This window comes from Acomys minous, assembly GCF_964271855.1.
Source record: "Acomys minous genome assembly, chromosome: 1".
Classification (NCBI taxonomy): Eukaryota; Metazoa; Chordata; class Mammalia; order Rodentia; family Muridae; genus Acomys; species Acomys minous.
In genome coordinates this window covers 70,650,362-70,675,872 of record NC_140483.1, presented here as the reverse complement: position 1 = coordinate 70,675,872, position 25,511 = coordinate 70,650,362, and the positions used below count along the sequence as shown (strand labels likewise).

The window sequence follows — 25,511 nt, the reverse complement described above, 5'->3', positions numbered from 1 at the left end:
TCCCAACATGACGAACTGGGTGTCTTCAAATGCACAAAGGTCTATTCTCTCACAGTGCTGGCTGCTGGCTGCAGGATGGAGATGAAGCTGTCACTTGGGCCGCACCCTCTCTGAAGACTCCGGGGCAAGAACCCTCACTGTTCCACTGTAACTCTATTGGCTTCTGGCAGCACAATGCCAGTCTGTGACTCAACGGCTGCATCGTGTTGTCTGGGTCGAGACTAAACTAGTGAGTCACTGGATGACAGCATGCAGGAGTCCAGGATGACTTCAGCTCACCCGATACAAAGCCCTATCCCTAAATAAGGTCACATGCCCAGATCCTGTGGACTAGGACTTTGATGTAGTTTTCTTGGGGGGGACACAATTCTATTGGCAACAGTCAGTGCCAAGGACACCAACCCTTCTTTGTTTTGGGAACTTAATGACTTCTTCCTTTGGTGGAGGAAGTGTTGGTGAGGTCTTTCCCGTGGGGAAGAGCATGTACTCCTGGTCCTGTGTTTTGAACCTGCATCACTCAAGTGCCAGATGTGGCCATTCCAGCCTGTACCAGCAGCGTGAGGAGAGGGCGAGGTATATGGCCGGCATTTGTTGGCCAACTGCTCTTGCCAGAAGAAATAAGAGAAAGCAAATGGACCTGGGTGTGGTGGTGGTGCACACTTCTAATCCCTGCACTGGTTTCGGGGAGAGGGATGCAGTGAGGTAGGCAAAGGCAGGTGGGTGGATCTCTGTGATTCAAAGGCAGCCTGGTCAACGTAGAGAGTTCCAGGACAGTCAGGGTTACATAGTGAGATCTTATCTCAAACCTCATTCTCAAAACAAACAAACAAACAAACAAACAAACAAAAAACCACATGAACGTGCTGGAGAGAGATTGTGTCACAGCATTGTCTGGTGCTTTGTGTTTGATTGTTGACTGTGTTGCTCTGGGAGGTCTACTTGCTGCCTTTTAACTGCCCCCAAGTATTGCTATGTAACCTTGCCTCCTTGTTTGGCTGAAAAAAAAAAAAGGGCCTACACGTGGACAGGACAGAAGGAAGGAGTGTAATAAAAGTTAGAAGGCTTTGGGGAAGAGATGGTCTTGGGAGGAAGGACAGGTATCCGAAGCGGAAGGAAAAGAGCCACCACCGCCAGTGGGTGGTGGCGCACGCCTTTAATCCCAGCACTGGGGAGGCAGAGGCAGACAGATCACTGTGAATTCGAGGCCTGGTCCTCAGAGTGAGTTCCAGGATAACCAGGGCTCTGAGTAACAGAGAAGCCCTGTCATTGTTTTTTGTTTTTGTTTTTGTTTTTGTTTTTTATGTAAATTAACCCATTTATTGCAGGCTAGGCAAGTCTCAAGAGCAGCACTTCTACTGGTCTTTCAGTTCCTTGAGTCTTCTGATGGCAGAATTCACTGTGACGGCAGAAGTGGTGTTGTAGGTCCAGGCCCCACCAGCCACGGTTTTCATGCAGGAACCACAGTGCCAGAGGCCAACGGCTCATTTCTTCATCTTGGTCTCGCCACAGAAGGAGCAAGTGTACTTGGCGTGCTGGCTGATTTCAATTTTCTTCACCATTTTCCGGAGGGAGGCACCATAGCGGGTCCCGTATTTCCCTACGATCCCGACCTTCTTGGTGCATTTAGCCGTCTTGCCAAGACCCAAGCCAGAGCCCGAAGAGCCTGTCTGTTTTCGTTTTGTTTTGTTTTTTTCCCGAGACAAGGTTTCTCTGTGTAGCTTTGGCTGTCCTAGACTTGCTTTTTAGACAAGGCTGGCCTCGAACTCACAGTGATCCATCTGTGTCTGCCTCCGAGGTGCTGGGATTAAAGGCATGCACCACCACGCCCAGCTGAGAAACCCTGTCTTGAAAAACAGAAAACAAAAAACTATCAGCTGTCTGTGTCTTAATTGATTGTGAAAATGGGTTAATAATACTACCAGAAAAATGATAAGCTAATAATAAGCATTATTGGGCCATTCCATTAAACTAACAACAACAAGACTGCTCAGTGGTTAAGAGTACTAAGTGCTTTTTCAGAAGACCTGGGTTCAATTCCCAACACCCACATGGCAGCTCACAACTATCTGTAACTCCAGTTTTGGGGGATCAGCACTGTCACACACACATACATGCAGGCAAAACACAATTGCACATTAAAAAAAAAAAGTAACAAAGCCAGGTGTGGTGGCACATGCCTTTAATCCCAGCACTCGGGAGGCAGAGGCAGGCGGATCGCTGTGAGTTCGAGGCCAGCCTGGTCTACAAAGCGAGTCCAGGTCAGCCAAGGCTACACAGAGAAACCCTGTCTCAAAAAAACCAAAAAAAAAAAAAAAAAAGAGTAACAAATAAAAAATTTAAAACGACAAACAAAAAAGGAAAGAAATAAAGAGAAAACATAAGCAGAAAGTGATAGAGGATACTTGATGCCCTATTTTCATCTGTGTGTGTATGTGTGCATGTGTGCATGCTCGTACATGTGTGCATGCATGAGAGAGAGAGAGAGAGAGAGAGAGAGAGAGAGAGAGAGAGAGAAATGAAGACACATTCCAGCATTCCAGAAATCCGCATCATATCCCATCCCAGTCACTGTTGCATTGTTTGGGAGTCCCACAGTGGCACCTTGACTTCTGTCATCAATTGTAACACATGGGTTCCCATGACATCACTCAGTTACAGTAACTGAACAGAAGCCACAAAGCAGCTAAAAACTGCCATCCTGGAGGCTGTGGCTTATCGCTGAGTCAATGCAGATCCAGCTCAGACACTGGAGGGGGAATACGGGGCTCAGTCTGGGAGCCTTCAGGCCAACTGCTATGGTTTGCAGTTGTCCTCATTCTAACTTCTCTAAGTGACAAACGATAAATGATGGCACACAGCAAGTATTGTTATCCAGGACAACTTACCGAAACCTTGTCCAGGACATCTGTAGGCCACGGTCATGTAGACATGGCTGACCCGAGGCTCTAGCCTCACCAGAAGAAAGCATGAAGTTGTTACCAGCTTCTTCCCCTTACTGGCAGTCTGGTTAAAAATAAACCACTGTATGAGTTTATGTGTAGGTTTTCTCAGTTCTATCCCTATCTGTCTGTCCTTAGGCCAGCATCGTACTATTTCAATTATGTAGGGGACGGGCTACCTGGCCAATGTTCAGCCATCTTGTCAGAGCCTAGGTTCCTATTTCTCCAGCAGTCTGCCATTTACCAGAACCAACTGACCATGTCGTAGGTTGGCAGTTAGACACCTGTTGTGGTTTATTGTGGGGGCTGGTCATTCTAGACCCCTGAGCTACTCCTTTTCCGGTAAGACTTCTGATAAGATCAGATTAAAGGCCAGCTGCCTGCGAGCAGCAGTTCTGGAAACTTTTTCCTGACTAACCAGATCCTCCCTGGAATTTCTCTCCTGCAATTATAGCAGCTGTAAAGGTAGATACCTGCAGGAGCACTCCAGAGTTAGGTATCCATAGCAACCCTTGCTTACACAAATACCCATGCCTCTGTGCCTATATAAACTCTGTGAAATTTTTCAATAAACGGGATTTGATCAGAATGCAGACTTTCCCCCTTCTTCGTGTCTTGTGTTCTGTCCCTATACAGGAAAATTTTCCTCCCAAGCGTTAGTCGAAGCCCGGTGGGCTGGGGCACAATTATTGTAGCTCTGTCTTTGTTTGCTGCCCAAGATGGACCCCTAAGCACATGCTCTACCACTGAACTGAAGACCTTTATTTAGTTCTGAGATTAGCAACTGTGAATCTTCTCTGTTTTTGTTGTTGTTGGGTTTTTGTTTTGTTTTGTTGTTTGTTTTTCCTGTGACTCTTCTAACTTTCTTTTCTTTGTTTGTTTTGTTCCAGACAGGGTTTCTCTTTGTAGTCTTGGCTGTCCTGGAAGTCACTTTGTAGAGCAGCCTGGCCTTGAACTCTGTCTCTGTCTCTTGTGCTGGGACTAGAGGTGTGAGTCACCACTGCCGGGCTTGTTCTTTACTTTTAAGATTGTTTGGGCTTTTTTGGTACCATGGCTGGGATTTTGATGGGGATTGTTTTGAGTTTGTAGATAATTTCAGAGATCTCAATGACATTAAATAAACCAACTTAAAAATGAAATCATTTCATTTCGTTTTGCATTGACTTTTTCAGCACTGTATACCTTGTCTTCTTCTTCTTTTTGTTGCTGTTGTTTGTTTTTGTTCTGTTTTGTTTTGAGATGGGGTTTCTCTGTGTAATAGCCCTGGCTGTCCTGGAACTCTCTTTGTAGACCAGGCTGGCAGAGATCTGCCTACCTCTGCCTCCTCAAGTGCTGAGATAACAGGTGTGTGCCTGGCTCTGTACTTCTTTTGCCCAACGTGTTCTTAAGTGTGAGTTGCTTTGATCTTATTACAAGTTAAATGTAGGGGCAGAGGAATTAGCTCAGCGGGTAAAGTGCTTGTTGTGCAAGCAAAAGGGCCCAGGTTTGAATCACCCCAGCACTCAGGGGAACATGTGTCTGTAACCCCAGAACTGGGAGAGGGAAGCAGAGGCATATCTTGAGGATGCACTGGCTAGTTTAGCCTAAGCTACAAGCTCCCCGTTCACTGAGAGACCCTGTCTTAAAAAATAAGATGGACACTGAAGTAGACACCTGATGTTGATTTCTGGATGCCATATATGTGCACGCCACCACCTGCAGTGAGCTGGGCCCTCTGATGATTGATCAATCATCAATCAAGAAAATGCACCTTGCAGACAGAGCTCTGTGAGTTCAAGACCAGCCTGGTCTACAAAGCCAAGTTATCTTTGTAGTTTATATTAGTAGTTGCCTGTTGGTTTATATAGTAAACATTCTGTAGAAAAAAACTTTTGTTTAGATGAGGGACTCATGAGCCCCGCGCCCCCCCTCCCAGAAGAGATACAGGCAGGTGCTGAAAGATGGAGAGACATTTCCTTCAGTGCTGTAGCCACTGGTGAAGTGCCCAGGCTTCTAAAGCTAACACCTCGCACATGATCCTGTAAATAACCTTTAATGAAACCCACGGGGCCCCAGATGTGTGCACACGAACACGCACATGAAAGTAGAGACGCTATAGAGAAAGAGGATAGGAGCAGCAGGAGGGGGAGGGCGCGGGAGGAGAGCGGAAGATGAACCCGACCAAAGAACACTTCATACATAGACAAAAGGGTCATCCTGAAGTTTATTACATTACACAATTAAATACTTAATTAAATAATGTTGGCTCTGTTTCTTAACCATTAGACTTTCTTATACAATCCAACTATGCTATACAAGAAGGAAAAAGGGTTAAAGGGAAACAAGAGTAAACCTTCCGGTGTCTGATCCACAAGACGGATCCCCAGGTATCTCTGGCCTGCAAGCTGGTCAGGCCTGTAAACTGGTCTCCCCAAATCCATGTGCAATCCTGCTCCAAAAACTGCAGCCTTCTACTCTCTCCTCCTTCTGCAATGGCGAGTCTGGGTCAGGATCCTGCACGGCCCCCCCCCCCCATGTTCGATTAGAAACACAATAGCCCGGCTGGAGTCCCCTGCTCAGCTTCCTGACTTTCAGACCCTGGATGACTCCATCCGGTCTATCACAATGTATCCACTGTGTTTCCAAGGGGCAAAGCCCACCAAGACTGCTTTCACCTGGGACAAAGCTTACAATCCTTCCCACAAAACAAGATTTAAATATGCTAATAATTTCTTGAAATGTGCTTTTACTTTTCTCTTGGTTGGCAGTAAAAGAATCTAATCTGTTTTCTGAGACTTGAAAATATTATCGAGATGTTATCAAGGGGCAAGGAGGGGGCCTGTTGATTTTTTTTTTTTCAAGAAAGGGTTTCTCTGTGTCGCCTTGGCTGTCCTAGACTCGCTTTGTAGACCAGGCTGGCCTTGAACTCACAGTGATCTGCCTACCTCTGTCTCCCAAGTGCTGGGATTAAAGGCATGCGTAACCATGAGTGGCAAGTTCTGTCATTTTCATCAAAGCGGGAACAGATTTATTTTCCTCACTTTGTTGTATGTAAGTGACCCTTAAAAGTATATGTTCATGTGGTAGCCCATATACCAAACACACTATTTATTTATTTTTAAAGATTTATTTAATTTATTACATATACAATGTTCTGCCTACACACCAGAAGAGGGCACCAGATCATATTATAGGTGGTTGGGAGGCACCATGTGGTTGCTGGGAATTGAACTCAGGACCTTTAGGGGAACAGCCAGTGCTCTTAACCACTGAGCCATCACTCCAGGCCCAAACACACTATTTAAAGAGACACTGTTTATATAACTCCGAGTGATGGTGTCAAAATGGGAAGAAAAACAGGTACTAGGAATATATTAGAATAAATAGTCGTGTCCCCCCTCTTTCCTTCCTTTTTTCTTCCTTCTTTCCCTCCCTTTCTCTCTCTCTCTCCTTCATTCATTTCTTTCTTTCTTCCTTTCTCTAACTCTTTTCTTTCCTACATTCTGGAGATAGGGTCTCACTGTGTAGTCCCAGCTAGCCTGGAACTTGCTACATAGAGCAGGTTGGCATCAAATTCATGGAGAGAGATCTGCCCGTCTCTGCTTCTTAGGGGCTAGGATCGAAGCTGTACTCTACCACACCCAGCAAAATACCATTTTTCCTTTCTTTTTTCTTTTAAAGATTTATTTATTTATAGTGTTCTGTCTGCAAGTACACCTGCAGGCCAGAAGAGGGCACCAGATCTCATGATAGATGGTTGTGAGCCACCATGTGGTTGCTGGGAATTGAACTCAGGACCTCTGGAAGAGCAGTCGGTGCTCTTAACCTCTGAGCCGTCTCTCCAGCCCAAAATACCATTTTTTCAAATGAGACTTGGTCTAAATTTTATTGTTGTCTAGATCGTGTTATAACAGGGAGCTTACTTTTTTTCTTTTTGTGTTTCTTCTGTTACTACGTATAGAGTTTTCAAAGCCTACCTTATTTAAGGTTCTTAAACACTTCAGGCTCACTTCTGCCCCACCAACCAGAGGAATGAGAGAAAGAATGTTAATAGGAAATGGGGGTGTGGACCTGTTTAGACACAGTTCCTTGGGCCGGTTCCAGATAGAACCTTTGGCATCAGCCTTGGCAGCAAACAATTTTACTCACTGAGCCATCCAGCTGGTTATCATTTGGTTGTTACTGTCCTTCAACTTCTTCCATTTACTATTACTGTGTGTGTTCTCGCACACCTGAGCGTGTGCACCTGTGTGACTGTACACCACGGTGCAACTGAGGCCAGAGGGCAGCTCTGTGGACTCATTTCTCTCCATCTCATAGGCTAGAGCTCAAACTCAAGTTCGGGTTTGCACTGCACACACTTAACCACTGAGCCACCTTACCAGCCCCATTTCATTTGTTTCTTTGTTTAAGGACATTGCTTTTTTGCTTCCTCAGTGTCTCAGTGTGGGTCTTGTTGCTGTGAAGAGACGCAGTGGCCACAGCAGTTCTTATAAAGGAAAACATTTCACTGGGGCTGGCTTACAGTTCAGAGGTTCAGTCCATTACTGTCATGGTGGGAGAGCACGGTAGCATGCAAGCAGACATGGTGCTGATAAAGGACCTGAGAGTTATGTCTTGATCCACAGGGAGCAGAGAAACCCTGTCTCAAAAAACCAAAAACCAGGAGCTGGAGAGATGGCTCAGCGGTTAAGAGCGCTGTCTGTTCTTCCAGAGGTCCTGAGTTCAATTCCCAGCAACCACATGGTGGCTTACGACCATCTATAATGTGATCTGATGTGCACTGTATACATAATAAATAAATAAATTTAAAAAAAAAACCAAAAACCAAAATCAAAACAAAACAAAACAAAAAAATGGCACCACAGGATCATTTGTTTGAACGCTTATGGCAGGACCTTAGGAGGTGTCTCTGTTGGAGAAAGCATGTCACTGGGGGTGGGCTTTGGGGTTACAGAAGCCCAAGCCAGGCCCAGTGTCTTCTCTTCCTGTTGCCTGCAGATCTGGGTGTAGAACTCTCAGCCACTCTCCAGCACTATGTCTGCCTGCGAGCCGCCATGCTTCCCACCTTGGTGACAATGAACTAAACCTTTGAATTGTAAAATAGCCCCAGTTAAATGTTTTGTTGCTGTGGAAAGCCAGGCGTGGTGGCACACTCGGGAGGCTAGAAAAGGGCATCAAATCACATTATAAATGATTGTGAGCCACCATGTGGTTGCTGGCAATTGCACTCAAGACCTTTGGAAGAGCAAGTGGCACTCTTAACCGCTGAGCCATCTCTCCAGCCCAACCATAAATTCTTGATTATTCATCTACTTCCAGAATGCTGATATTACAGGCCAGTACCACTACATCCAATTGATGCTGTACTCTAATCAAACCCAATGCTCCAACTGAGTCAGATTCTTTAGCACAATCCACCCCCCTTTAAAAATACATATCTACCCTCAGTAGTTTTATTATAGTTATAGAACACTGACTAATTGGTTGGTCATTTGCACAGGTGTGCATCTGCAAACTGTCATGGACCAGTGTTACATGGGAGCCTTCACTGATAGCGATTCAAAAGGGAGTCCCCAAATTTATTATCTGGTGCTGTCTTTAGTCCCGCCCAGATATAAAGGATGGTCTTAAAAACATCTGGATGGGGCTGGAGAGATGACTCAGCAGTTAAGAGCACGGGCTGCTCCTCTAGAGGACCCAGGTTCAATTCCCAGCACCTGCATGGCAGTTCACAACTGTCTGTAACTCCAGTTCCAGGGGATCCATCCCACTAGGCATGGATGTGGTGCACATATCTGTGTATGCAGACAAGATACCCATACACAAATTTTAAAAAAGAAGCAGAATATTAAAAAAAAAAATCTGGAAAGCTGTGTTTCAGATGCCAGGTAACAGGTAGTTTTAAAAGGCTTTTAGGGGCTGGAGATGTAGCCTTGAAATAGTGCTTGTCTAGAATTCCCAAAGCTCAGGATTACACACACACACACACACACACACACACACACACACACACACACCTGTAGAATCAACTGAATTCATCACAACAGAACTCTTTCAAAATGACTTTGTTAGCTTGGCATGGTGGCACATACCTTTAATCCCAACACATAGAAACAGAGGCAGGTGGATCATTGTGAGTTCAAGGCCAGTCTGGTCTATAAAGTAAGTCTAGGACAGCCAAGGCTACACAGAGAAACCTGGTCTTTAAAAAAAAAGGTGGGGGGCTGGAGAGAAGGCTCAGAGGTTAAGAGCGCTGCCTGCTGTTCCAGACGTCTTGAAATCAATTCCCAGCAACCACATGGTGGCTATCTATGATGTGATCTGATGCCCTCTTCTCCAGATAAAGCACTCATATACGATAAATAAATACATCTTTTAAAAAAATGACTTTGTTTCCAAGATGGGTGTTTTGTAATACTGGTTTCACTGGTTGTTACCGTGTAGAAAGTACAGCTGTCCTCTCCATTAAAGATGAAGTGGCCTTCTTGTAGTGCCTAGGCCAAATGAGGGTGCCCCCTGACATCAATGTTGGCACTTTCAACCCTGCTAGCTCTCAGGTAACTACTACTCAAGTGTCTAATGAATCTGCTGGCTGAGGAAATGGCACCTTTCCTGCCTTCAGCCAACTTACTTGCTAAGCAATGAGAGCCATGGCTCTCCAGGGTGTGGCTATGACGGGATTTAGCAAACTGGTTTGCAGTCTCCTGTTTCATCATGGGCAGTGGCATGCTCCACCTCCGCTGCTGTTTCTACAGGCTCATAGCTTCTCTGGGAAAGACGCTTTCTGTCATGCAGGTAATGAAATCCTAGACTACACACGGGCCAGGGCACAGACGTCAGCAGTATACCTGAGCTGCTCTTCCTGAATTTTAACTTCTGTGGGCACAGAATAGTTTTCACTGAGCCTCTAATCTAGATTATTAAGGAGGTTAGGGCGAGGCTAGATAATTAGACGCCAGTTCCTATTACTGAAGTGTTTACGCTAACCTAGTCTGGAAGAATCTGTCACCACTGAATCATATGGACAAAACCAAATCTTCTTACTTAATGACCACCTGTTAGGGTATGGCACAAAAAATATGCCGTTAACTTCTTCAAGGCTGCCTCTAAAACTATGCTTGTGAAAAATGAAAAATATGGACTTACATTACCTTAAAAAAGAACTTTTAAACTTTCATTCATTTAGTGTATACGCATGTGCCGTGGCAAGTGAGTGGAGGCCGCAGGGTAACTGGCTGGGTCCATTCTCTTTCTCTCCTTCTGTCATGTGGGGGCCTGGGGATTGAACTTAGGTCATCAGGATTGATGGCAAGCACCTTTTTCTCTAGCCCTGTAAGTGTAAAAACATGGAGAGAGACAGAGAGACAGACAGACAGACAGACAGACAGACAGACACACACACACACACACACACACACACACACACACACACGCACAGAGACAGAGAGAGAGAACATTGTCAGGTATGGTGGTGAATGCCTTTCATCCTGACACTGGGGAGACAGAAGCAGGCAAATTTCTGAGTTCGAGGCCAGCCTGGTCTACAGAGTGAGTTCCAGGACAGCCAGGGAAACATAGAGAAACCCTGTCTTAAAAAAAAAACAAAAACAAAACAAAACAAAACAAAAAAAACCAAAAAAACCAAGCAAACAAAGGAAAAAACAAAAAACCATAGGGAGTGGGGAATTGCAGCCTTAGCTATTGCTTGTGAAAATATAAGATGAGACCTTAGTCTAGACAACAGTCAAAGCATCCCTGCCAAGGGGAAGAATATAGGCGCTCTGTGATCTGGCAAGAGAGCAGAAAACACTGGGCTCAAGACATGGCTCAGAGGCTGGGCGGTGGTGGTGCACACCTTTAATCCCAGCACTTGGGAGGCAGAGGCAGGGGCAGGTGAATCACTGTGAGCTGGAGGCCAGCCTGGTCTACAAAGTGAGTCCAGGTCAGACAGGCTACACAGAGAAACCCTGTCTCGAAAAAAAACAAAAGAAAAAACAAAAAACAAACAAACAAACAAAACCATGGCTCAGAGTTGGGCATGGTGGCACTTGCCTTTCATTCCAGCACCTGGGAGGCAGAGGCAGGTGGGTCCTTTCTGCTCTTGACTGTGAGGTGATGCAATGTGACAGGCTGTTTTGAGACCTGACAGTGTCTCTCCTATGAAAGACTGTAGGCTAGAATTATGAGCTTGAAGTTGGTTCTTGTCAGGATAAATTATCGTAACAACAGAAACGAAACTAGGACAAGACTTACTATTTTTTGTTTGTTGTTGTTTGCTTTTGTTTTGTTTGAGAGAGGATCTCAAGTAGCCCAGGGTGGACTGAATTTACCTTGTGGCTGAGGATGGATGGCCTTCAACTTGTGATCCTGCTGCCTTCATCTTCAAAGCGTACACTGTACCTGGCTAAAAAGAGTTTTGCTTTTCCAGCAATTTTGTGCTAAGGATATTAAAAACTCCTCATGTGTTCCTTGCTCTCATTGCAACATCTGTGAGCAGAGTGACACTTTATTACAACTTAGGAACCTACCGAAGTATTATCACTACCACCCACTATACAGAGAGATTATTTTATCAGTACCACCCACTATATAGAAGAGATTCTTTTTTGGGGTCATGGAAATTAAAAAAAAAAAACAACTATATAATGATGTCTTTACAAGTCTTGGACTGTTTTAAACTCCTAACTTAGATACTTCAAATGGGTAAATGGGATGTGACAGGAATCATGTCTCAGTAAATCTGGCAGCAAAAAGCTTGAGGAGACAGAGAACTTTGAAAGTGGCCAGAATACAATTGGTCCCTATGTTGATTAACAGTCTTTTTTTTTTTTGTCCTTCTCTTTTGGTCAAATCTAGGAAAGAGTAAAAAAAATATTTTTTTTTAAGTTATTCATTTTACATCTTGGTCAAGTTGCATCAGGACTGAGCGTATCCTCTTCCCCCTGTGGCCTGGCCAAGTAGTCCTACTAGAGGGAAGGGATCAAAAAGCAAAAAACAAAGTCCATGTTAGAGTCAGCTCATATTCCCTTTACTAGGGGACCCACATGAAGCCTGAGCTGCCCATTGGCTACATCTGCGTAGGGGGCCTAGGTCCAGGCCAGGCCATGCATGGTCCTGATTAGAGCTTCAGTCTCCACAGGCACCCCTTGGCCCTGGCTAGTTGGCTCTGTTGGTCTTCTTGTGGAGCTCTTGTCCCCTCTGAGTCCTTCTATCCTACCCCTCACTTGGGAAGAGGGAATCTTTTTTTTTTTTTAAAGAATTATTTCTTATGTATACAGTGTTCTGCCTACATGTAGACCTGCACAGCAGAAGAGGGCACCAGACCTCATTATAGATGGTTGTGAGCCACCATGTGGTTGCTGGGAATTGAACTCAGGACCTTTGGAAGACCAGCCAGTGCTCTTAACCTCTGAGCCATCTCTCCAGCCCCGGAAGAGGGAATCTTAATTGAGAAAATGCTTCCATAAGATTGGCATGGGAGGAAAGTTTGTGGGGTGTTTTCTTGACTGATGATTGGTGTGGGAAGGCCCAGACCACTGTGGCCAGCACCATCCCTGGGCAGGGGGTCGTGGGTGCTGTCAGATAGCAGGCTGAGTAAGTCATGAGGAGCTACCAGTAAGCAGCACTCTTCCATGGCCTCTGCATCAGTTCCTGCCCAGATTTCCTTAAGTGATGGACTGTGATGTGGAATTGTAAGCTGAAACAAACTCTTCCTCAAGTTGCTTTGGTCATAGTGTCTGTTTGTTTTTTAATTTTTCGAGACAGTGTTTCTCTTATAGTCCTGGCTGTCCTGGACTCACTTTATAGACCTGGCTGTCCTGGAACTTACAGAGATCCCCCTGCCTCTGGCTCCCAAGTGCTGGGATTACAGGTGTGCACCACCACGCCTGGCCAGTCATGGTGTTTTTTATCACAGCAGTAGTAATTGATACCAGGTAATGAGTTATTGCTGTGATAGACCTGACTGTTTTGGGGAGGATTATGTAAGGACTTTGGAACACTAAGTGTTTTAGTGACTATCCTATTGCTGTGATGAGACACCTTCGCCAAGGCAAAGTCTTATAAATGAAAGAATTTAAGTAGGGTTGGCTTACAGTTTCTGAGGTTTAGTCCATTATCATCATGGTGGGAAGCATGGCAGAGTGCAGGCAGCAGGCATGGTGCTGACGAAGTAGCTGAGAGGAGCCAGGAAGTGGTGGCACATGCCTTTCATCTCAGCACTTGGGAGGCAGAGGCAGGCAGATAAAGGAAAAAAATGAAAAAAGAAAAGGAAAAAGAAAAAGTAGTTGAGAGCTACATCCTTCTCTGTAGGCAGAGAGAAAGAGAGACACTGGGCCTGGCATAGGCTTTTGAAACATCCAAGCCTGTTGTAGGGAAAGAATTGTCACACAAACCACCGGAGCACCAAGCTCAGTAAGATATTGATGGTTTATTGAATGCCTTTTCTAAGTTGATTGCAATCAGGGCCACAGAAAGGACTCAGGAACCTAACTGTGAGATGGACCTGTTTTCTGGGCAGCCCTTTTTATAAATTTTTTTAAATTTCTTTTTGGTTTTTTGAGACAGGGTCTCTCTGTGTAGCCTTGGCTGTCCTGGACTCACTTTGTAGACCAGGCTGGCCTCGAACTCACAATGATCCACCTGCCTCTACCTCCTGAGTGTTGGGATTAAAAGCGTGCGCCACCACTTCCCGGCCAGCCCTTTTTATAGAGAAACCAAATGCAAAAGACAAATGTGAAAGACACGGGGAGGGCGGTAACACCTTCTGGCTAACCGTTCAAAGCAGTATTGCATTTTTGGCTAACTAGACAAAGCATCATCAGCTAACCTTTAAACTAATTGGTCCCAAATAGGTTAAGTGGGGGTAAGTGAGGTGGTGATTAGGGTTTTTCAGAGTGTATCCAAACTGTAGCCAGGTGTGCGGATAACTAACAAGAGTGTAGCCAGAGGTTAGCCAAGTGTTAGCAGCAGATACCAAAGTATGAATTCTGACACCAATGAATCATCTAGTGTAGGTTAACCTCACCCTCCGGTAGGGAATGTTAGTGTTAACTATGAATAACTACTCCTAGGAAGCCAAGTTGAAAAGTTAAAAAAAAAATTGAACTTAATTTCACCTTATAAACAAAATGGAAGCTAAATATAGAAATGGCTGCAGCTATGTCAAAAAGCAGGCCTCAACACATCCATCTTTAGTGACATGGCCACACCTGCTAATCCTTCTAATCCTATCAAAGAGTTCCACTTCCTGGTTGGCTAAGCAGTCACACAATTGAGGCTATGGGAACCACTCATTTGTTTGTTTTTGTTTTTTCAAGGCAGGATTTCTCTGTGTAGCCTTGATTGTCCTGGACTCATTTTGTAGGCCATGCTGGTCTCGAACTCACAGCGATCTGTCTGCTTCTGCCTCCCAGAGTTTTGGGATTATAGGCATGTGCCATCCTGGCTTGTTTTTGTTTTTTGAGACAGGCTTTCTATGTGTAGGCTTGGCTGTCCTTGACTTAACTCCATAGACCAGACCAGCCTTGAACTCAGATCCACCTGCACATGCCTCTTGATTGCTGAGATTACAGGTAGCAGCAGCAGCAGCCTGGTACAGACCATTCTTACTCAACTACCACAGATGGGCCAGAAAAGCCACTGAGTGCTCAGAGGTTAATGAACTGTTGTGGTAACTTAGAAGATAATGCTGAAGCTAGGCATGGTGGTGCACACCTATAATCTCAGCACTCGGAAGGCAGAGGCAGGTGGATCATTGTGAGTTCGAGGCCAGCCTAGTCTACAAAGCGGGTCCAGGACAGCCAAGGCTACACAGAGAAACCGTGTCTCAAAAAAACAAAACAACAACAACAACAACAAAAAAAAAAAAAAAAAAAAAGAAAGAAAAAAAGATAATGCTGAGAGCAGTGCAGAGATGGAGACCTGGCTTGTGAAGATTCAGAGGAAAGTGAAGACTCCTCTGTGGCTATTTGTGATATTTTTCATTAATGGTCTAGAGTGTCTAGTCAACTGGAACTGCAGAATCTGCTATGTTTAAAAAGAGACAAACACCATTAAAAATAAGAAGTCTCCCCTACTCAGATCTAGCCAATGGACAGGACATTCTCCGCAGTCGTGTGGAGAGCAGGGGCTGACTCGGACATGAGCTCTGGTGCTCCATATTTGACCACTTCCCCTTGGTGGGGAGGCCAGGTGGTACTCAGAGAAAGAATAAGCAGGCTGCCAAGATGAGACTTGATAGCCTATGACCATATAGTGGGGGAGGAGGTCCCCCTCGGTCATCATAGTCCTAGGGGAGGGGAATAGTGTGAAAGCGGGAGGGAGGGAGGAGTTGTAATCTGAATAAATTAATTAAATTATTTAAAAAATGGGGAAAAAAAAGAAAACTTACAAAAAAAAAAAAAAAAAGGAGGGGAGAACCAGGGCATAACCACATCAAATCCAAGGAAGACTGAAGTCCAATAGCATAAAGAGTTCAATGTGCCGGGCATGGTGGCGCACGCCTTTAATCCCAGCACTCGGGAGGCAGAGGCAGGCGGATCGCTGTGAGTTCGAGGCCAGCCTGGTCTACAAAGCGAGTCCAGGACAGCCAAGGCTACACAGAGAAACCCTGTCTCGAAAAACCAAAAAAAAAAAAAAAAAAAAAAAAAAAAAGAGTTCAATGTTGAACATCTGGAATTCACTCAAGATCTTCTGGGCTCCCCCAAACAGCTTGAGCCAGCCCTCTGCAGCACACACAGCTCATCTAGGCAGCTCTACTCCACAGCTGCGGCTGTACTTGGTGATTGTCCTATGCTTCTGGGACAATCTTCTAAATGCTGCAGACTTCTGCTGTAATTGGACTGCACTTTTACCGAATATGACTGAAAACAGTAAAAAAAATTCCTTGAATTGCTATATATAACATTTACCTTGTACTTGGCTTAAGTAGTCTACGCTGATTTTAAAATACATAAGGTTGGTTGCATGCGGATTCTATGTAAACACTGTAGTCTTTTATGTAAAGATCTTGAGTGTTTGTGCATCAAAAAATATCGTTACTGGCTTTGGTTTTTGAGACAGCTGTTTAGCTCTGGCTGTTCTGCAGCTCACTGTGTAGCCCAGGTTGGCCTTGAACTCACAGACACCTGCTGGCCTTTGTCTCTCAAGTGCTGCCATCCCAGCCTGTTTTGTATATTTTGTTATTCTTGCATGTGTATCTGGGAACCAATACTCAGTTCCCTGTGGATGTGAGGGAAGATTCTAGTTATTTTGGTATTAAATTCTACTTCTGTATATGTTCATGTGTGTGATGTACCTTTATGTATGCATGTTTACATGACATACGTGCTCATGCATGCATAGGCAAGTCAGTAGTCTGGCTAGCCTGCCTTCCCTGAGGATTGTCATCTCCACTTCTGACGTGCTGGGACTATAGGCAGGCTGCTATGTGCACTTGGCATTTACTTGGGAGGTCCAAACTTTGGTCTTCACAACTGCATGGTCTACACTTTATCCACTGAGCCATGCCTGCAGCCCTGGAATTAATCTTTAAGGTCTGATAGTATTGAGGGAGGTCACTTTATTTTTTATGGGCCTCACTATGTGGTCCTGGCTGGCCTGGAACTCACCTTGATACATGGAACAGGTTGGACCAATATTCAGAGATCTGCCAGCCTCTCTCTTCTGGGACTAAAGATGTATATATAGTACCATTACAGGTGGCTTAGATTCGTTAAGTTTTTTGTCTTTGTTTTTGGAGACAAGGTTTCTCTGTTACACAGAGCCCTAGCTGTCCTGGACTCTCTTTGTAGACCAGGCTGGCCTTGAACTCACAGAGATCTGCCTACTTCTGCCTCCTGAGTGCTGGGATTAAAGGTGAGCGCCACCACATCTGGCTGATCTTTAAGTTCTTATTGGAGGTACATCTTCTCAGTGGGGTCTCGATGGTATATTTAAACAAAACTTCTTCCTCATCTCTCTCTCTTTTTTTTTTTTTTTTTTTTTGGTTTTTCGAGACAGGGTTTCTCTATGTGGCCTTGGCTGTCCTGGACTCGCTTTGTAGACCAGGCTGGCCTCGAACTCACAGCTATCCGCCTGCCTCTGCCTCCCGAGTGCTAGGATTAAAGGCATGCGCCACCACGCCCAGCTTCTTTCTCATCTCTCAGCACTCGTATCCTTCCTGTCCTATTGTATGTCGTACTCATTATGTTACTATTTCCTCAGTAGCACCAGGGAGTTTTCCCTGTTTAACAGAGTGTACACATAGAAGTTTTTAGTGTTAAGTACCATTTATTTATTTATTTATTTTTATTTTTTAAAGGTTTATTTATTATTATGTATACAGTGCTCTGCCTGCAAATACACCTGTAGGATGGAAGAGGGCATCATATCATATTATAGATGGTTGTGAACCACCATGTGGTTGCTGGGAATTGAACTCAGGACCTTCGGAAGAGCAGGCGGTGCTCTTAACCACTGAGCCATCTCTCCAGCCCCTTAAATACCATTTATAATGCACTTACATTCTCCGTCTCCTTGTTTCACTAACATTAGCGTCACTGGAGTTTAGGCTAGGATTTCCTAGGCAGATGAGGCAGGATGCATAGACACCGTCCATTCACTGAGTATAGCACCCACCTCACAAAGGAGGCCAAAGCAGAGTGGGAATTCTGAGGCTCTCGATGTTCTCCTCTGCTAAGTCGTCTCAAAGTATTCTGAAAGTACAAATGAAAGATGTGGAGCTGAGAAGTTAACTTCTCTACGGTGTAAAAAGATATCCTTACCTAACAGAAGTTAAAAAAAAAAATCTATTTCATTCTAACACCTTGTATTTGTTAAAGGCAGGACCTGTAATCAAGTCCAGGATTAATCTAGAGATTTGGCAGATGCACTTTTGCTGTACTGAGCCTTTTTTTTTTTGTTTGCTTGTTCGTTTTGTTTTTGCTTTTGGAGATCAGGTTTCTCTGTGTAGCCTTGGCTGTCCTAGACTCACTTTGTAGACCAGGCTGGCATCGAACTCACAATGATCTGCCTGCCCCTGCCCCCCAAGTCCTGGGATTAAAGGTGTGTGCCACCATGCCCAGCTGTACTGAGCCTTTATGCGCACCTGTAACGAGACAGTGAAGGGGCTGGAACGATGCCTTGGCAGGTGAGATCACCTAATGCTCTAGCACAGACCCTGAGTCCTGTTCCCAGCACCCACATCCATCAACCACAACCACCCATAACTTCAGCTCTAAGGGAACCAACAATTTATTCTGACTTCTACGTGCACCCAAATATGCAGAATAGACACACATATACAATAAACAAACACTCCCCCTCCCCCAAACCACCTTGGCATGGAGGCACGCACACCTGTAATCCTAGCACATGGGGAGGCAGATACAAGCAGATCTCTGAGTTCGAAGCCATCCTAGGCTACAAATTGAGCATGGGATGGCCAAGGCTACACAGAGAAACCCTGTATTGAAACAAACAAACAAACAAAGAAAGCCAGGTGCTGGTAGTGCACTCCTTTAATCCCAGAAGAGTCAGGTGGATTTCTGAGTTTGAGGCCAGCCTGATGGACAGACAGAGTTCCTGGATAGGCAAAGATGCACAGTGGAAACCCTTCATTATGTAACTGTCTTCAGTTAAGGTCTGAGTGACCATAGGGATCAAGAGTGGCTATCTTCATTTGGTTTGCAATTTTTCTATTTGATTAAAAGTGACCTTAAAAACCATTTTTCTTTCTTTCTTTAATATGTGCTGAGTTTATGGGCCACAGTGCCTGTGTGGGAATGAGGGAGTAACTGGCAGGATGGGGCTCTCACCTTCCACCATGGAGGGGGAGAGAATTCAGGTAATCTGGCTTGTGTGCCTTTCCTCAGAGTTATCTCAAGCCATCTCCCGGGCCCCCAAAAGTTGGATCCTGAAGACAGGACACCCATGTCACAACACTGTGTGCAAAAGCACGTGATGTAAGTAGCCCTGGCTCTGAATATTCACTATCATGTTATTCAGCTTTAGAGAGCACACTCTGGACACATGCTACAACGTGCACAGTCAACTCTGGGGTCTATCAGGCTACGTGAAATGACCCAGTGACAAAAACACCAAGCCTCTAATGAGTCCATTTTCAAAGGACTTAGTATTCAGCCCGGCGGCAGTGGCAACACATCACACCTTTAATCCCAGCACTCAGGAGGCAGAGGCAGGGGGATGGCTGATCTCTTGTGAGTTTGAGGCCAGCCTGGTCTACAAAGTTAATCCAGGAATCCAGAATAGCCAAGGCTACAAAGAGAAACTTTGTCTTGAAAAACAAAACAAAACAAAGTACTCAGTATTCAAAGTCATAGAAAGTAGAACGGTGGTTATCAGAGCCAGAGGTAAAGAGGGAACTTGTGGAGGGTGCAGGGTTTGTTTTGTATGACAAAAAGAAAGCTGGCGTTGTGTAACTGCACTGAACTATGCAATAAAAACCAGCTACAATGTCTAATTTTGTTAATAAGAGAACCTTTAGAACATTCCTTCTCAGGTGCTTGGCATACTTTACTCGGGTTTTCCCTTTCCCTTTCCTAGACACACTGGACTCTCAGGACACCACCAGCTTCCGTTTGATCCTTTACCGTGGGGTGTTTCTTTTCTAGAATGTTGAAGATCCCCCATTCATTGTCAACAAACTTGCTTGCATTTTCAGGCTGAGCACTGTGGCGCCCGCCTGTAATCCCAGCATTTGGGAGGCAGAGGCAGGCAGATCTCTGTGAGTTCGAGGCCGCCAGGTCTACATAGTGAGTCCAGGACAGGCAGGACGATAAGAGAAACCCTGTCCGGAAAAATCGAAAAACAAACAAAACTTGCTTGCATTTTCATCTTAAAGATGTTACTTTTCCTATATCCAATTACGAGTTCCATCCTGCAAATGAACCCTACTCTTTCAAAGCAATCCTCTACCATTTCTGCACCTGATACAGAGAGGTCTGCACTTGGCTATATGGTTTTAGCTTGTCTTTTCAATTTAATCCCCAGGTCTTGAGGACCAAAGGGCATTACCACACAGGGCCCAATACAAACACACTCCTGGACAGAAGAGTCCCCGTAAACACACAATCGCGATGTCGGAAGCCAACGGACACTTTAAAGGTGATTTTCACAAGCGTAGCACTTGCTGGAGCGCACACAGGAGTAGACGGCAAAGCTGGGCTTCCTTAAGCTACTTGAAAGCAGCGCTGTAACTTGCATAGCCCAGACACCTAACAGATATTCTGAAGGCCACGCGGAACGGCGGTGCAGCACCGTTGTGAAGGAATTTAGGAAACAAGACACGAGCCCGCCTGAGTCGCCGTAGCCTCCACCTCCCGGCTTGGTTCGCTGAAGCGCCAAGAACAGTTTAAAAAGCGGTGCTTCCGGTAGCAGCAGTAGAGCGCATGCTCAGAAGGCGAGTCCAAACACAGGGCCAGGTACGGGAAGTAGCGGGGGTCAATTTCTTTCACGGAAATCGCTCGATAAATAGTGGGCACGCGTCACCCAGAAGAGAAAGGCTGTTTGATTCAAGCATCAAACACCCCGAGAATCAAAGGAAGTTCCGGCTGGAAGATTTGTCCAAGTTCTCATGATTCCTCTCCAGCTCTTTTATCACACAGCCTTCTCCTAATCCTAATCTTGCTCGAGTTTTGCTTCCACTCTCCAAAGGCCCTAAATATCCCTTAACTACTCCCTGGTCACCTTTCTCATTAAAGCACCTTTACGCTACGGGTGACCATTAGGGTCAATCAACATTTCCCCAGTTGGGCAAAGGCGCCGGAGGCGGCCAGTTCATGCGGGCGCCTGCGCCTGGCGTTACCATAGAGAGGAAGCCACCTCTCTGGGCTGAGTTTGCAATCTCTATGGTTCAGGCGGGCCGGTGGCGGTAAGGGGAACACAGCGAGGCCGCTCTGCGCAGGCGCATTTGGCTTCTCACTTTTTTTTTTTTTTTTTAATCCCCGCACCAAGCGCTTAACCTCATTGGGGTGGAGGAGAAGGCGGTGGCTGTCCGGTCCGCAGCCGCAACAGTAGTGAATAATAGAGCTGTAAGTACCGAGTTTAAGACGAAGAATGTTGAGATTGGAGTCCACCCGAGGGCCTTGCTCCTTTTCCGGGCGGCGGCGGGCGCAGGGTCCGGGTGGGGACGGTGTCCGGTGCTGTCAGCCGCTCTGGGGTGCACTTTTGGGGGAGGGGGACGGTCCTGGGATGGGGTCTGGGTGAGTACCCGGGATGCGCGTCGCTTAGGTCCAGTCCTCCTCGCTGGCTGCTTTGCAGAGAGGAGGTGGGGCGGCTGTGGGGTCAAGCCTGGCTTTGTGTGCCTGTGTCTTTCAGACCCCACCCCGGGGCCCCTTCCTGACCCGGAGTCTCCCCAGGCCGGCTTGGGGAGACGCCAAAGCAGTCTGGGGGGGTTTCTTTGAAAAGAATCGAGGTTGCACGGAGCGGGAAGGGGGCTCCAGGAGAGGAAACCTCACTACAACTAGTCATCGGCAAGTGATGGGTGTGGAGAAAGATTCAGAGGGAGGAAGGGGTTGTCGGGGAGGCAGGCCGGGCGGCCGGGGCTCCCAGCCTGGGCTAGACAAAAGCGGAGCAGCCGGGGCCCAGCGGGATGCACAGGGTCCCCTTGGTCCCAGGAGGGCCCAGCTGTGAGGGTCTTTACGAAGCTTGGAAAAGCGGACAAGTGCTGAGTTAAGCCGTTGCAGCCTCCTCAACTTGCCTTTGTTGTTCTTCGGTATTGGCAGAGCCGCTCTGACGAAGATGAGTGTGTGATCTTGCACGTTAGTCTGGTTGGGTACAATGGAGCGGATTGAATCTCGCTTTCCATTTTATGAGCTGCTTGGATGAGTGTGGGGTTTTCCAAAGTCAAACTCATTACATAATAATCTATAGATTAAAAAAAAATAACTGGATATTTCTTGAATTAAAAGAATGATTAGCTGGAGCCGTAAAGCATGTTGTGTCGCATCCGGATTACTGTTAGGGGATTCGTTCATGAAACACTGACCTAATGGTGGAACCTGTGAGTTCCTTAAACCGGGTAGTTTAATTTGTGATGTGGCAATGAGCGCTTTGGATGGGGATGCTCTAGTCCTTTGGGAGGTAGTGATGCGGGAGAGTCAGGAGCGATGCAGTTGTATCTACCCCATACCTTGCACGGAATTCCGATGCCACAGGCTAGTATCAATTCTGGCCTTATAAATAATTATTCTTATTGTTATTCATGATATTTATGGAACTCTTGGTATGAGGGATCTTAAACAGAGGGGTACGGTTTCTCATTCGGAGTAGGAGGGAGATTAGCAACATTGATGCGGAAACATAGAGATAGGGAAAAATCACACGGCGCCCCAGAGAACTGAGTATTATTTATCTTCTTTACTTGCTAAGAAAGATTTAAATTTTAATGAGCTGTTTCTTCATTCATCTTTGTAAAGTTGGCTAATTGCACCCTTGTAGCAGTAACTCAAAATTTCAGTTTCTGTAAGTCATTGTTCATTTTGTGTAACATGTAACTGTGCTAGCTTTTATTGTCAACCTGACACAACCTCCTTTCTACCTGAGAAGGAGGAGCCATGACCCAGAAATTTACCAGATTAGATTGGCCTGTGGCCATGTCTGTTAAGAGGTTGTCTTCATTGGTGGTTGAGGTGGGAGTGCCCAGCCCACTATGGGCGCTATGATTCCTAGGCAGGCCTGGGCTGTATAGGAGAGCTAGCCCAGGCAGTCTGTTTTCTCTTTTCTTCTTCTGCTTTTTGATCTGAAGCCATGAAACTCTGTGTTTTGCTTTGAGGACTCCTTGTGCTTTGTGTGCCAATTTATGCTAATGAAAATTTGTTTGTAGACTTCCGAATCCTGGCTCCTTGTCAAAATTAGAGGAACCCTTTACCTGCAAGTTGCTGTCCCAGTTTTATGAGTTGTAGCTAGGGACAGACTGCTCTGTGAACAGATTCCTGCCTGACTTCTTTGAATTTATGTACTTTCTTACGTCTTAAGGATTCAGGACACATTTTCTTCTGTGGAACACTATCATTGAAAGTTCAGTGTCATGTATCAGTGATTTTAAGCATCGAAGGTTATGTCCCAATATCATGCTTGGTTTGAAGAAAGTCTAGGACACCCCCCCCCACTTCCACAAAGTAGAGAACAATAGAAGTTCATGTAGAGGAAACAGTGGACGAAAGATCCAATGTTGCGGGGTGCGGTGGCACACGCCTGTAATCCTAGTACTTGGGAGGCAGAGGCAGGTGGATCTGTGAGTTCGAGGCTAGCCTGGTCTACAAAGTGAGTCCAGGACAGCCAGGGTTACACAGAGAAACTCACATGTCCCCCCCCCAAAAAAAAATCCAATATCATCTCAAGTACAGACTTTGGGGATCTAACCATGATGTTAGTTGCTTGCTCCTTTGTTGGCCTTTTTTTTTCCCCCTTCTGGCCTACGTGGAGGAATGAAGCTGTAAATTTGGGTGATTAAAGAAGTCTTCATACCAATACTTAAAAGTTGGATGAATGCCTGTGGATATGGTTTTTGCTCTCCCAATGTTTTAAAATGAGTTGGCTCTTTTGTATATGTTTATTAACTTTTGGGGAGTGTGATTCTAAAAAGAAAAGACCTTTTTCAAACTTAAACTGTAGTGAGGTCAGTGTTTTTGTTTGTTGGTTTTGGTTTTGGTTTTTTCTTTGTTTTTTTTTTTTTCAACAGGGTTTCTCTGTATAGCCCTGGTGGTCCTGGACTCACTTTGCAGACCAGGCTGGTCTTCAAATTACAGAGATCCACCTGCCTCTGCCTTCCTGAGTGCTGGGATTATAGGTGTGTGTCACTGTGCCTAGCCATGAGGTCAGTTTTTTAAGGTAAAGTTTTGAATATTAAAAAAAGAAAAGTGGGGTGGTGGTGGTGTAGCCTTTGATTCCAGCACTAGAGAGGCAGAGGCAGGCGGATCTCTGAGTGTTCAAGGCCAGCACAGTCTACAAAGCAAGTTCTAGGACAAGGCAGGACCACATAGAGAAACTCTGTCTCAAAACAAAATAACAAGCAAACAAACAAAACAAAAACAAACCCAAAAAAGAAAAGAAAAGAAAAAGAAGCTAGCTGAGCGAGTCAGAGACGAGCCAGAAAGTAGCAGTTGTCATAGGTTCTGCTGGGAGTTCCTGCCTTGACTTAGTAATGAACTGTGACCTGGAAGTGCAAGCCAAATATACCCTAAGTTGCATTTGGTCATGGTGATTTTCACAACAAAAGGTAAACCAGAGCAATGCTTGGTTTAAACTTTAAATTTTTAACTAATTGTCTATTTACAACGCTAGGTGTTGATCCCAGGGTCTTACGTCTATTGGATAGGTTCTCTGTCAATGAGCTATACCCCAGCCGTTAAGTTTTTAATTTTGTGACTTTTTTTTTTTCATTTGCAAATGCATCTGTATGTGTGGGTGTGCATGTTCCATACACAGCAGGCATGTGGTGGGCAGTCGAAGGGTAACTTATATGAATAGGTTCTTTCCTTCTACTATATGGGTCCCTTGGATCCCCAGGTCTGGCAGCAACTGCCTTTTGCTATCAGTGCCCTCCAGCACTTTGTTTTGTATTGATAGCAAGCAGAAGGCTTCAGTAACTGTGATAAACTCTCTGAAGTGTAAATGGGAATTTGCCTTTTATAAAGCAAGATGCAGATCCTTAAGAGTTTACATGGACCAGATCTAGCCAATGGACAGGACATTCTCCACAGTTGAGTGGAGGGTGGGGACTGACTTTCACACCAACTCTGGTGCCCCATATTTGACCACATCCCCTGGATGGGAAGGCCTGGTGACACTCAGAGGAAGGATAGCAGGCTACCAAGAAGAGACTTGATACCCTATGAGCATGTACAGGGGGAGGTGGTCCCCCTCATACACAGTCATAGGGGAGGGGAGTAAGGGGAAAGTGGGAGGGAGGGAGGAATGGGAGGATACAAGGGATGGGATAACCATTGAGATGTAATATGAATAAGTTAATAAAATATATATAAAAAAGAGTTTACATGGGCGGTGAGGGGTGATGGATGGTTGGTCAGAAGGGCATGAGCGTCATCATCCGAATGTGTTTCATTTTGTGTGGTTTTGAATTTTGGTTTTTTCCTTCTAGTCTTCTGTTAATTTCATATCTTGAGCAGCTCAGTAGATAATTTATGTAATCTACTTTAAATCAATTTTTATTACAATTATTTATTAACTTATATATTTACTCATGTGTATATGTGTACCAGGTAAATGATATATAGAGGTCAGAGGACAACTTTTGAGTGTCATGTCTGTTTTTCCACTGTGAATATTGTAGGGATTAAATTTAGTTTAGGTCATCAGGTTTGGTGGCAAGTGTCTTTACTGCTGGGCCCTTTTGAGCTTTTTTTTTTTTGAGACAGGGTTTTTCTGTGTAACCTTGGCTGTCCCAGAATTCACTCTGTAGATCAGGCTGGCTTTGAACTCAGAGATCCTCCTGCCTCTGCCTCCCAACTGCTTGGATTAAAGGCGTGCATTACCCCTGCTTGGCCCTTTTGATGGTCTTAAAATCAACTTTTAAACAACAGTACCTTTAACTTTGCAGTACTCTCATAAATATAGCCATCTAAGGGT

General features: G+C 45.2%; 1 protein-coding gene and 1 pseudogene across 7 annotated transcripts in view; one reads left to right on the top strand and one right to left on the bottom strand.

Annotated features, from left to right (window-relative positions):
- LOC311606457 (large ribosomal subunit protein eL43-like) lies at positions 1-2,922 on the bottom strand (annotated as a pseudogene). The gene is made up of 2 exons: positions 2,886-2,922; positions 1-1,738 (listed from the first exon to the last, which is right to left on the bottom strand). The product of its transcript is annotated as a large ribosomal subunit protein eL43-like (transcript).
- A 17,903-nt stretch (positions 2,923-20,825) lies between these two features.
- Positions 20,826-25,511, top strand: part of CLASP1 (cytoplasmic linker associated protein 1) — a 220,730-nt gene continuing 216,044 nt past the window's right edge. For all 6 annotated transcript variants that reach the window (XM_084774619.1, XM_084774618.1, XM_084774616.1 and 3 more), the window contains exon 1: positions 20,826-20,953. The gene's annotated coding sequence lies outside the window, so the exon portion shown is untranslated. The remainder of the gene's footprint in view (positions 20,954-25,511) is intronic.